This window comes from Protopterus annectens, chromosome 7.part0 (genome assembly GCF_019279795.1).
Source record: "Protopterus annectens isolate FY-2018-M chromosome 7.part0, PAN1.0, whole genome shotgun sequence".
NCBI classification, from domain to species: Eukaryota; Metazoa; Chordata; order Ceratodontiformes; family Protopteridae; genus Protopterus; species Protopterus annectens.
The window spans coordinates 678,840,987-678,853,690 of NC_056739.1; positions in this window are offsets into that span (position 1 = coordinate 678,840,987).

Sequence of the window (12,704 nt, forward strand, 5' to 3'; positions counted from 1 at the left end):
GTTAGCTGCTTACCTACCATTGGGACATATGTTGTATTGTATCAAGCTTTGTTCTATTTGTATGTGCCACACTTTGTGCTATGTGTTTGTAGCCATGCTCCCTGTGGGGACACTTATCTTTGCTGGCCTGTTGCAGACTATCTCACCTGCATGCCATTGTCAGTGCCACTATATATATGTGTATAAATATACATCTATGTACATATATGTGTAGATATATGTTGTACATTGTTGATATACCTATGTCTATATGAGTGTCTGTGTATCTGTACACATACACATCACAGTCTGTATCACACAGATATGTGGAGTGCATACAGACATCTGGTCCGCATTCTGTAACTGGCTTTCATTCACAGCTGCACTGTTTTGCCTTGCTGCAACACAGACTGGTGCCACATGTGAACACATGCTAACATTAGGGCGGTATATATGGTGTGAGATTGCTGGTATGCCTATTGCACACTTATGGCATTTGTGCATGCTACATTATGCATTAACATGACTGTCCTGCAAGTGGTGTGCTCTGACAACCATGTGTCTATCATGACGGCAGTACATCCACCACCAGCTATTGTCCACACTAACATAACATACACAGATACTATGGCTGATATCTTTGTCATTCATTACTGATCTTCACAGTTGGCAGGTATGTCCCACTGCTTACAGGGAGAGACAGTATTGTCCAGAGCAGTTGTTCAGCGGGACATCATTACAGGGACAACTACAGATGGCACATATCAGACATTATACATATATCCTATTAATCTATACCACATACTACATTAAATTACATACAGTTATGTTTTACATACCTTTTATTCTTTGGACGGGTGTGACACCTTCCCAGTTTTGGCTTGTAGGTATTTGTTTCTCACTGTGTGAGTATTGTTTTATATTTTCTCTTTGTTTTTTTTTTTTGTTTTTTTTATTTCTCTCTCTCTCTCTCTCTCTCCCTCTCCAGTAGAGTAAATGAGTTGGTTTGAATGGATTTCAGCATGGCTTTTGTAGGTGATGCACATGATCAGGTGATGGGCTCTGCACCAATCAGTGTGCAACAGTTGCTGACTGTGTGCAGCCTGCTGTGTAGTGATTCAGTTAACCATTGTCATGGCAACCCAGTACTATAAATTGATTACTCATGTGGGTGTTATCCCTTCACCTTTCCAGTATGGAGGACATCCTTCCTGTATGTGGGTAGCAGTGTTACAGATGGCAGGTTGCAGTACCTATTAAAGCAAGGCTTGGTGACACAAGTCAACTACACAATCTTAAGGAGTTCCAGACCTACAGACAGAGTGAGTAGTGTTGTTATGTGCATTGTATATTGCTGGTCTTGCAGTGTTTGCGTGTACATAGTAGTTTAGGATGGAATGCAGTCTGTCTGCATAGCTCTCAACAGTGGGCCTATCCACATGATGGCCAGTGGATTGTCTGTTTGCTTTTGCCTGTGCACCACACAGGTCTTGTCCTAGATATATCCCTGGCAATCTGTCTGCTGCGTGCTATCAGTACATGGCTACTTCTAGTTGTGTTCCTGATGTGTTGTTCCTGCATAAGGGTATGTTGCAATGAATCCTGTAACACCAGCAATTTGCAGGGTGTGTAACAGCAATATTACAAGTATGGCTCTATGTTTCTGCCTCTGTCCTCCACATATATGGCTGGATTTGTCCTGCTGTGATACAGTTAGGGGTTCTTCAGTATTGGCCTATCATTATTTACTGCTAGCATTCCTGCTATCATCCCAGTCATATCATGGACTCCCACGACATTTGTTGGTCAGGGTCCATACATGTGACAGATACATAGACATTATCACAGGTAATAAATGTCCCCCTAGGCTTTGACTCCAGGGTGTAACTGGCGGCTGCTGAACTACATTTGTTATTGTTTATTGTTACCTATCTTGATGGCAAATCCTTTGTCTACAGTTGTATGAATTTACAGGCTTGGCCTGGACACCATTGTATGTTATATATCCGCACTGTCTGCATCTACTGTTTTGTGTGGGCCTTGTATTCCTCACTGATTAAATAAGTCCAGATCTATGTGCTGTAAGTAATGGCATACATTATTGTAAAATACACCATTAAAGGTTGTCTGTGTATACATACCTGTGTGTCGTCTCATGTCTTTTGAATAGTGAGTGGGTCCATGTGTAATTCAGTACTCCTGTTCAAGTCATTTAGGAGGTTATACAGCAAAATGATGTTGATATACCGATTTCACATGGAAAATAGAATGTGCTGCAGTGGGACTCAAACCGAGAATGCATGTGCGTTAGGCGGATGCTCTGCCCACTACACTATTGCAGTTTTGCTTAACTTGCATATTTCTACCTTAATGTCATACCCATGCTCCCTTTCCCTGGCCTCCAAGCTCCACGTACACAGCATCCGTCCATTCTCCAGTTGCTAGCCCTGCCATATCACACCTCCACACATTTCCCTCTCTGCACGTCTCGGTACTCCTCCATTTTACTGTCTCGATGCAACCTTCTGCAGGCTCTTCATCCGTTTAGTCCACGTACGTTCAAGCCTTCCCTTGATCCTCCTCCGATACTGGTGAAAACATCATTGTGACCCACATAGTCTGGTGCATCCCGCCAGGGATGGACCTGTTGTTGTGTCACAAGTAGACTTTGCAGGTCTACACTGTTTCTTCCACTGGTAGCATCCTGCCAGGGGTTTGAGAAGCAGCAGTTTGCTCACACACCAGACCTGTCTCATCTCCTGCTTCTGCGGATGAAACACATCCCCACGGCATGCCCAGTTTTCCATTCCTCTCTTCTGTATTATATAAGGCTACTGTTCTCACAGTATGTGTGGACAGGTACTGTTCATTGATACTCATAGACTGCTCGGGATACTGTGATTGACCACTGTGCACATGTTTGCTGGTATTAATGTACGTACTTAAATACATGTCCTATACTGTTGACTGACTGTGCCGGATGATATGTTTGTGATAACAGCAGCTGATTGTATATCTGCCACGCCTTTGTGGTAACTCACTTGGGCTATAGTGTGCAGGGTGGGGGGGGTGGGAACCTGGGATTGCTGATTGTGTTGTTACTGGCCACGATGAGGGCTGTGGGCTACAGCATGCCTAAGGCACTGTGGGGGAAGTGTAGGTGCATACCCGCCTACACTTCCCCCGCAGTGCCTTAGGCATGCTGTAGCCCACAGCATGTCTAAGGCACTGCGGGGGAAGTGTAGGCAGATATGCACTGGTGTGTGCGAGCCTTAGACTTGCTGACCTCCGGTTACAGCGTCTTACACTGGGTTGGCCTCCACATTGCTTAACCAGTGTGGGCATTGCTTACCGCCACCCAAACAGGCATACTCCTGCTTGCTGCTGCATACCCTGCAGTACTTCATGTACATGTCGCATTATACATGCTTAAGTCAGGTGTACATGTCATGGTATGACTGCTCATGAAGGTCAGTGTAAGGTGAAGTGGGATTCCAGTTTAGCAGTTCTGGATAGGTTACACTCAGGTATTCGGATTAGGTTTAGTTATGCCATACCTCTGTTGTAGAGTAGATGTGAATAATGAAGGTGTAGGTGGGTAGGCTGAGGGGGGGGGGCATTTTAACTGTATAGTAGGCCATTCAACTGATTGGTGGGGGAGCGGTAGTGCAGGTTTGCAGGGTGTTGGGATATGTATGCGAAGCAGGACAGGAAGTGTCAGTGTCAGTAGTTGGTATAGGGGTATGGAGTGTTAGTTGGGTGGTGGTGGACTTCGCCAGGTGGTGAGTAGGTGGTGATCCAAGTCTGCTTGAGTTTTTCCTTCATGTGTTATTTACATGTGTCGTCTGGGACAGCTGCGGTAATACACCTGGGGTTCCAGATTCTGCCAATATAGTTGTGTGGAGGGTGTCACCTACTTGTGACTGTGAACATTACTAGGACTGAGACAGGGGTCGATAGGTAAGTGGTGTTATTGGGCCACACAGAGGGGTTGATAGTAGGGGACATGTTCAGGGATGTGCAGGACAACTGATGGGAAGGTCCACATCTGGCCATTTCTTCTACAGCTACAGCTGTGTATATACCCTGCATTTTGTGGTAGGACTGGACACTCACACCCCTGGGTGGGAGTGATGACAGCAATAATACAATGTGATGCCAATTAGTTCGGCGTACATGCCTACAGTGGGGTGTTGCGACCATGAGTTTTTTGGTGTCATTTAGTGGGTTTGCAACAACACATCTGGATATTCCACTCTTTGCCCTGTAAACTAAACATTGCTGCTGTGGGACTCGTACCAGGTGTAGCTGCTCATTAGGTGTTGGGTCTGCCCAATGCACACTATTGCTTACATCCCTGGGGCGGTCCACATAGAACCACTCCAGCCAACACCTGCATGCCTAGGCCCATAATTACATACCCATAGTTCCTCACCCGCACCTCCTCTTCGGCACTCTTCCTTACTCCAGGTGCAGGTCGATCTGGCCACACCAGTACACACTGCCCACTCCCCACTTCTCAGGACCCATCACGTATGTTGTCTCGCCCTATGGATCATGAGGTTTCTCCAACCTTGTAGTCTGAGAACATTGCGTGCCCTGCCGTAGGACATCTGTGTAATGCCTGGAAACCCAAATACCCATAAAATTTTTGGGTTGTCTAACAAGGGACAGTCTTGTCTTTGTTTCAAGATTAGATTTGGCAGGTCTCTCCCACTGGTAGTATCCTGCCTGTAGTGTGGGAAGCAGCGGTTTGTTTACTTTTATTGTGTGTTTGTATGTTTCACCTGTCTAGCTGGGATAGGTTGATGCCACGTGTTATACGTTTGTTGATTGGGCCCCTCACCCCATTGGCACGGTCTGTGAACATATGTAATTCTTAACTGCTGTATCATATCCTAGCTACATATATATATATATATATATATATATATATATATATATATATGTATGTATATATATATATATATATATATATATATATATATATATATATATATATATATGTATATTGCTGTTTATATATCTAACGACATATGGAAGTATGGGTGAATGCATATGTATATATCTATATATCTATATGTGGGTATTTATATATATGTCTGTCTATGTATGTATACATTTGTACTACAGAGAGGGAGAGGTATATATATATATATATATATATATATATATATATATATATGTATATACATATATATTTAGTTATGGGTATATATGCACACACACATATCTGTACATGTTTGGCTACATATCCTGAATGTAGACTTTTATTGCTTGGTACTGTGTTTCGTGGGCAACCCAACCACTGGGGATGCACAAGCCAAAGCATTTCTTTGTGCCGGTCCCAAGCCCGGATAAATGGGGAGGGTTGCGTCAGGAAGGGCATCCGGGGTAAAACTTCACCAAAACATTTCATGCAGTCACCAAAAAAATGTTTATACCGGATTGGTCGAGGCCCGGGTTATCAACAACCGCCACCAGTACTGTTAGCCTACAGGGTGCTGGCAGAAATTGGGCTACTGTTGGCTGAAGGAGGAGAAGAGGTGGAAGACATGGCTGAAGGCAGGAGGAGAGGAGAAAGGCTAGATCTATGGTAGTGAGGGTCGTAACTTTGAATGTTGGCAGTATGATTGGTATACGGAGAGAGATGGCTGATATGATGGACAGAAGGAAGGTATATTGTGTGTGCAAGAGACCAGATGGAAGGGGAGTAAGGCTAGGTGTATCGGAGGTGGGTTCAAATTGTTTTATCATGGTGTGGATGGGAGGAGAAATAGCGTAGGAGTTATTCTGAAGGAACAGTATGCTGAGAGTGTTTTGGAGGTGAAAAGAGTGTCGGATAGAGTGATGTTTATGAAACTGGAAATTGATGGTGTAATGATGAATGTTGTTAGTGCATATGCTCCACAAGTTGGGTGTGCAATGGATGAGAAAGAAAAATTTTGGAGTGAATTGGATGAAGTGGTGATGACTGTACCCAAGGGTGAGAGAGTGGTGATTGGAGCAGATTTCAATGGGCATGTTGGTGAAGGGAACAGAGGGGATGAGGAAGTGATGGGTAGGTATGGTGTTAAACAAAGGAATGCAGAAGGTCAGATGGTAGTGGATTTTGCGAAAAGGATGGACATGGCTGTGGTGAATATGTATTTTAACAAGAGGAAGGAGCAGAGGGTGACATACAAGAGTGGAGGAAGATGCACACAGGTGGATTATATCTTATGTAGGAGGGCCAGTTTGAAGGAGATTGGAGACTGTAAAGTGGTGACCGGAGAAAGTGTCATTAGGCAGCATAGGATAGTGGTTTGTAGGATGACGTTGGTTATCAAGAAGAGGAGGAGGAGTGTGAGGGCAGCACCAAGGATCAAGTGGTGGAAATTGCTAAAGGGTAATTGTGAGGTGGAGTTCAGGGATGAGTTAAGGCAGGCACTGTGTGGCAGTGAAGAGTTACCAAATAGCTGGGTAACTACAGCAGAGCTAGTAAGGGAGACGGCTAGAAAGGTGCTTGGTATCATATCTGGACAGAGGAAGGACGACAAGGAGACATGGTGGTGGAATGAGGAAGTACAGGAGAGTATACAGAGAAAGAGGTTGGCAAAGAAGAAGTGGGATTGTCAGAGAGATGAAGAAAGTAGACAGGAGTATAAGGAGATGAGGTGCATGGCAAAGAGAGAGGTGGCAAAGGCTAAGGATAAGACATATGAAGAGTTGTATGAAAGGTTGGACACTAAGGAGGGAGAAAAGGACCTGTACCGATTGGCTAGACAGAGGGACCAAGCTAGGAAAGATGTGCAACAGGTAAAAGTGATAAAGGATAATGAGGGAAACATACTTACAAGCGAGGAGAGTGTGTTGAGGAGATGGAAAGAGTACTGTGAGGGGTTGATGAATGAAGAGAATGAGAGGGAGAGAAGGTTGGATGATGTAGGGATAGTGAATCATGAAGTACACTGGATTAGCAAGGAGGAAGTAAGGAAAGCTATGAAGAGAATGAAGAATGGAAAGGCTGTTGGCCCAGATGACATACCTTTGGAAGCATGGAAGTGTTTAGGTGAAATGGCAGTGGATTTTTTTAACCAGATTGTTTAATGAAATCTTGGAAAGTGAGAGGATGCCTGAGGAATGGAGAAAAAGTGTTTTGGTACCGATTTTTAAGAATAAGGGTGATGTGCAGAGCTGTAGTAACTACAGAGGGATACAATTGATCAGTCACAGCATGAAGTTATGGGAAAGAGTAGTGGAAGCAAGGTTAAGAAGGGACGTGATGATTAGTGATCAGCAGTATGGTTTCATGCCAGGAAAGAGCACTACAGATGCAATCTTTGCTCTGAGAGTGTTGATGGAGAAGTACAGAGAATGTCGGAAGGAGTTGCATTGTGTTTTTGTAGACTTAGAGAAAGCATATGACAGGGTGCCTAGAGAGGAGTTGTGGTATTGTATGAGGAAGTCAGGAGTGTCAGAAAAGTATGTAAGAGTGGTACAGGATATGTGCAAGGGTAGTGTGACAGCGGTGAGGTCTGCGGTGGGAGTGATGGATGCATTTAAGGTGGAGGTGGATTTACATCAAGGATCAGCTCTGAGCCCTTTCTTATTTGCAATGGTGATGGACAAGTTGACAGACGAGATCAGACAGGATTCCCCCTGGACTATGATCTTTGCAGATGACATTGTGATCTGTAGTGAGAGTAGTGAACAGGTGGAGGAGACCCTGGAGAGATGGAGATATGCTCCAGAGAGAAGAGGAATGAAGGTCAGCAGGACTAAGACAGAATATATGTGTGTGAATGAGAGGGAGGATAGAGGAATGGTGAGGATGCAAGGAGTAGAGGTGGAGAAGGTGAATGAGTTTAAATACTTGGGGTCAATAATTCAGAGTAACGGTGAGTGTGGAAGAGAGGTGAAGAAGAGAGTACAGGCAGGATGGAGTGGGTGGAGAAGAGTGTCAGGAGTGATTTGCGACAGACGAGTACCTGTAAGAGTGAAAGGGAAGGTCTACAAGAGGGTAGTGAGACCAGCTATGTTATATGGGTTGGAGACAGTGGCATTGACAAAAAGGCAGGAGTTTGAGCTGGATGTGGCAGAATTAAAGATGTTACGATTTGCACTGGGTGTGACGAGGGTGGACAGGATTAGGAATAAGTATATTAGAGGGTCAGCCCAGGTTGGAAGGTTTGGAGACAAAGCCAGAGAGGCACAATTACGTTGGTTTGGACATATGCTGATTAGGGATGCTGAGTATATTGGGAAAAAGATGCTAAGGATGAAGCTACCAGGTAACAGGAAAAGAGGAAGGCCTAAGATAAGGTTTATGGATGTGGAGAGAGAGGACATGCAGGTGGTTGGTGTGACAGAGCAAGATGCAGAGGACAGGAAGAAATGGAAACAGGTGATCTGCTGTGGTGACCCCTAATGGGAACAGCCAAAAGAAGATGATGATGATGACTGTGTTTCGTGTGCATAACGGCTGACCTTGTGTGCCATGTATGCTTTGCGATACCTACAACTAAATCCGTTAGTATAATCTAAGTCACACGTGAAATCTATTGTTAGTACCAGGGTAACATTCGTCCCATGTAGGACAACCCAATTATTGGGTATTCAACTGTCACCTACACCCAGAGTTACAAAAGTACCTATGGCTATCTGCATGTACTACAGTGTGTGCCAGACCTAGGATACTTGGGTCAGGACAACATACGGGATGGGTCCCGGGGGGGGGGAGTGGAGGGAGGCCAATGTGTGGTAGCTATGGGCTGGTAACCAGGGTAGGGATGGTGGCTGCGTGTGTGCAGCAGGTGGGAGGAAGCAGAACTGTGGGTAATGAATGTATGGGTTGGGGATGGCCTTGGTTGGATGGGCCTGTACTGCTCAGCCCAACTAGTGGGTGGGGGAGAGGGGGATGTGATGTCAATATGTGAGACATTACAGTGGGCTAATTTAAATCCCTATTTCAATGACACACATGCAATACAATGAGCTTGGTAGTGTATTGCAGGGCAGACGTGTTTGGCTGGGCGGGGGGTATACAAATTTATACATGATGTATATTGTTTGGGGCGTCTTAAGCCCTTTCACGGTGCATGTGGACATATATGCGTCTGTTAATCTACCATTGCTATCTACAGATGTCTGGCCGTATATACTTCTGTGGGTATATATATTTGCTGACATATTTCTATCTCCATATATACCTACGGAGACATATATCTGTGTACATAGATGTAACTTGCTGTATATATGTGGACATATAGATGTTGACATATACATGTGTAGTTGTCGGCATTTGCATGTATATCTGTTCATATATTTGTATATATATGTATATAATCTCTCGATATTTCTTATAGAGATATATATGTATATATATGTGACTACAACTATAGATATTTTGTATCCATTTAGATAGCTATATATTTGCACACACATGTCCATCTAACTGTAGGTATACATTCTCTGTGCTGTTGCATGACTGGACTGGATGATATGTTTTTGACAACATCTATTTTATTTGTGTCTGTCATGGCTTACAGGTAAATCCGTTTGTCTATGGTGTGCAGGGTCCTTGGTTCGAGCCCTGCAGGATCTGTTTATTTTGTTGCTGGGCAGAACATGGGCCATTGGATACAGAGTGATTACAGCACATTAAAGCAGTTGTACACGGGTGTGCGTGGGTTTGCGTGGAGCTAAGCACTGCTAACCTCAGGTTACAGTTTCTAACACTCAGTTAGCTTCTACTTTGCTTATTCTGAGTAAGAGATGCTTACCCCCACGCAAATGCACTTAAACACACTTACTAGTGCTTATATATGCTTACTACTGCTTATTTGTGCTTAAACCTGCCTATTAGTGCCTTATTCCATCTGACACTCATACGTCACATGTGCATATCTTGCGGTACTCCAGTTCATATATTTTGGCTATTTCATGGGTCTTGCAACAAAAATATTGTTCATAACGTGCTTTGCCATGTAAAATAGACTATGCTACAGTGGGACCCGAACCAGGAATGCCTGCTCATTGGTTGGATGCTCTACCTACTAAACTATTGCTGTTCTACTTCATTTGCATATTTCTACCATATTTGAATACCCATGTTTCCTTCTCCTGGCTCCCGAGCTCCAAGTACACAGCATCCATCCATTCCCCAGTTGCTAGCCCAGCCATACCACACCTCCACACATTTCCCTCTCTGCACGTGTTGGTACTCCTCCATTATAATGTCTCGCCCCAAGCTTCAGCAGGCTCTTCATCCATTTAGTCCACGTATGTTCGAGCCTTCTCTTGATCCTATGATACTGGTGGAAACAACTATGTGACCCACAAGGTTTGGTTCGTCCCGCCAGGGACAGACCTGTTGTGTTGTCACGGGTAGACTTTGCTGGTCTACACTGTTTCTCCCACTGGTAGCATCCTGCCAGGGGTTCAGAAAGCAGTGGTTTGCTCACACACCGGGCCAGCCTCATCTCCCGGTTCTGCAGAACCAACGCCCTAGGTATGACATTCTGTGCATGAAGCACGCCCACACGCCCCCACGGTGTGCACTGTTATTCATTCTTCTCTTCAGTATTATGCAAGACTACTGTTCTCACAGTTTGTTTGGACAGGCACAGTTCATTGATACACATAGACTGCCCAGAATATTGTGATTGAGCGATGTGCACATCTTTGCTGGTATTAATCTACATACCTACATACATTTCCTATACTGTTGAATAACCATGCTGGATGATATGTTTGTGATAACAGCAGCTGAATGTGCATCTGCTATGCCTTAGTGGTAACTCACTTAGACTATAGTGTGCAGGGGGGGGGGGTTGGAACCTGGGAGTGCAGATTACTTTGTTAATGGGCACAACGAGAGCTGTTGGGTACAGAGGGCCTAAGGCACTGTAGAGGAAGTGTAGGCGGGTATGCGCTAGTGTGCATGACGCTCTGATCTACTGACCTCTGGTTATGGTGTCTTACACTGGGTTAGCCTCCACATTGCTTAACCAGTGTGGCATTGCTTTCCACTGGCCAAACAAGCATAATCCCATTTGTTGCAGCATATCCCTGTGCTACTTCATGTATTTAGTTCACATTTTTTTCCGGGATAATCTGACTGGATGCTTCTCCATTGTCAGCATTGGCCTGGGGAGTGAAGCTCTGCAGTAATCCCCAGCTACACATTACATGTAGTACTGAGGTGTACACATTCATAGAGAGTAACAGACTTAACATAGCTATGTACCACATTCTTCATGCTTAGTTCACATTAACATATTGGTATTATACATGCTTAGGTCAGGTTTACATGTCAGGTATGACTGTTGACATAGGTCAGTTTAAGGTGAACTGAGATTCCAGTTTAACAGTTCTGGATAGGTTATACTCAGGTATTCAGGTTAGGTTTAGTTATGCCACACCTGTATGTTAAAGTAGAAATGAATAGTGAAGGAGTAGGTAGGTCGGTAGAGGGGTGACATTGTAATTGCATTGTAGGTCGTTGGAATGATTGGTGGTGGAGCAATAGGGAAGGTATGCAGGATGTTGGGATTTGTATGCAGACAGGACAGGAGGTATCTGTTTCAATAGTTGGTGTAGGTGTATGGAGTGTTAGTTGGGGGGGGGGGTTCACCAGGTGGTGAGCATGTGCTGCTCCAAGTGTGCTTGAGGTATTCCTTCATGTGTTATTTACATGTGTCATGTGGGACAGCTGAGGTAATACACGTGGGTAGGGGGTTCCAGATTCTGCCAATATAGTTGAGGAAGAGGGTGACACCTATCTGTGACTGTGAACAGTAATAGTAATGAAACAGGGGTCAATGGGTAAGTGGTGTTAATGGGGCACACAGTGGGGCAGATAGTAGGGGAAATGTCTAGGGATGTGCAGGTAGGCTGACGGGAAGATTCACAGGTGGCCATTTCTTCTCCAGCAACAGCTGTGTATATGCATTTGGAGGTAGGTTTGGACACTCACACCCCTGGGTGGGTGTGAGGACAACAATAATATCTTGTGATGCCAAGTTGTTCGGCTTGCATGCCTAGAGTTGTTGCCACCATGTGTTCTTTGGTGTTATTTAGTGGGATTTGCAACAATACATCTGGTTATACCGTACTTTGTCATGTAAAATAGACTGTGCTGCAGTGGAACTCGTAGTGGGAGTGGCTGCTTGTTGGGTGGTGGCTCTGCCCAATGACCATTACTTACATCCCTGGGGTGGTCCAACTAGAACCACTCCAGCAAACACCTGCACGCCTAGACCCATAATTACATACCCATAGTTCCCCCACCCACACCTCCTCTACAGCACTCATCCTTACTCTGGGTACAGGTCAGGTCTAAACACACCACTACACACTGCCCACGCTCCACTTCACAGGACCCATCTCGTACCCATGGGTCATCAGGCTTTCCCACCCTTGTAGTCCGGGTACGTATAAGCCCCACCTTGAAAGGTCATCCCATGGGTGTCCTCCTATAACAAGACAATTTTTGGGGTGTCCCGCAAGGGATGCTCCTGTCTCTGTTCCATGATTAGACTTCTTCTTCTCAGGTCCACTGTGTCCTCCCCGGTTGTATCCTGCCTGTGGTCTGGAGAGCAGTGGATTGTTTACATTGTTTGTGTGTTTGCTTGTATGTTTCCCCTGTCTAGCTGGGGGGGTAATGCTACGTGTTTGTTGATTGGGCCCCTCACCTCCATTGGCATGGCCTGTGAACATATGTCATTCTTAAGTGCTGTATC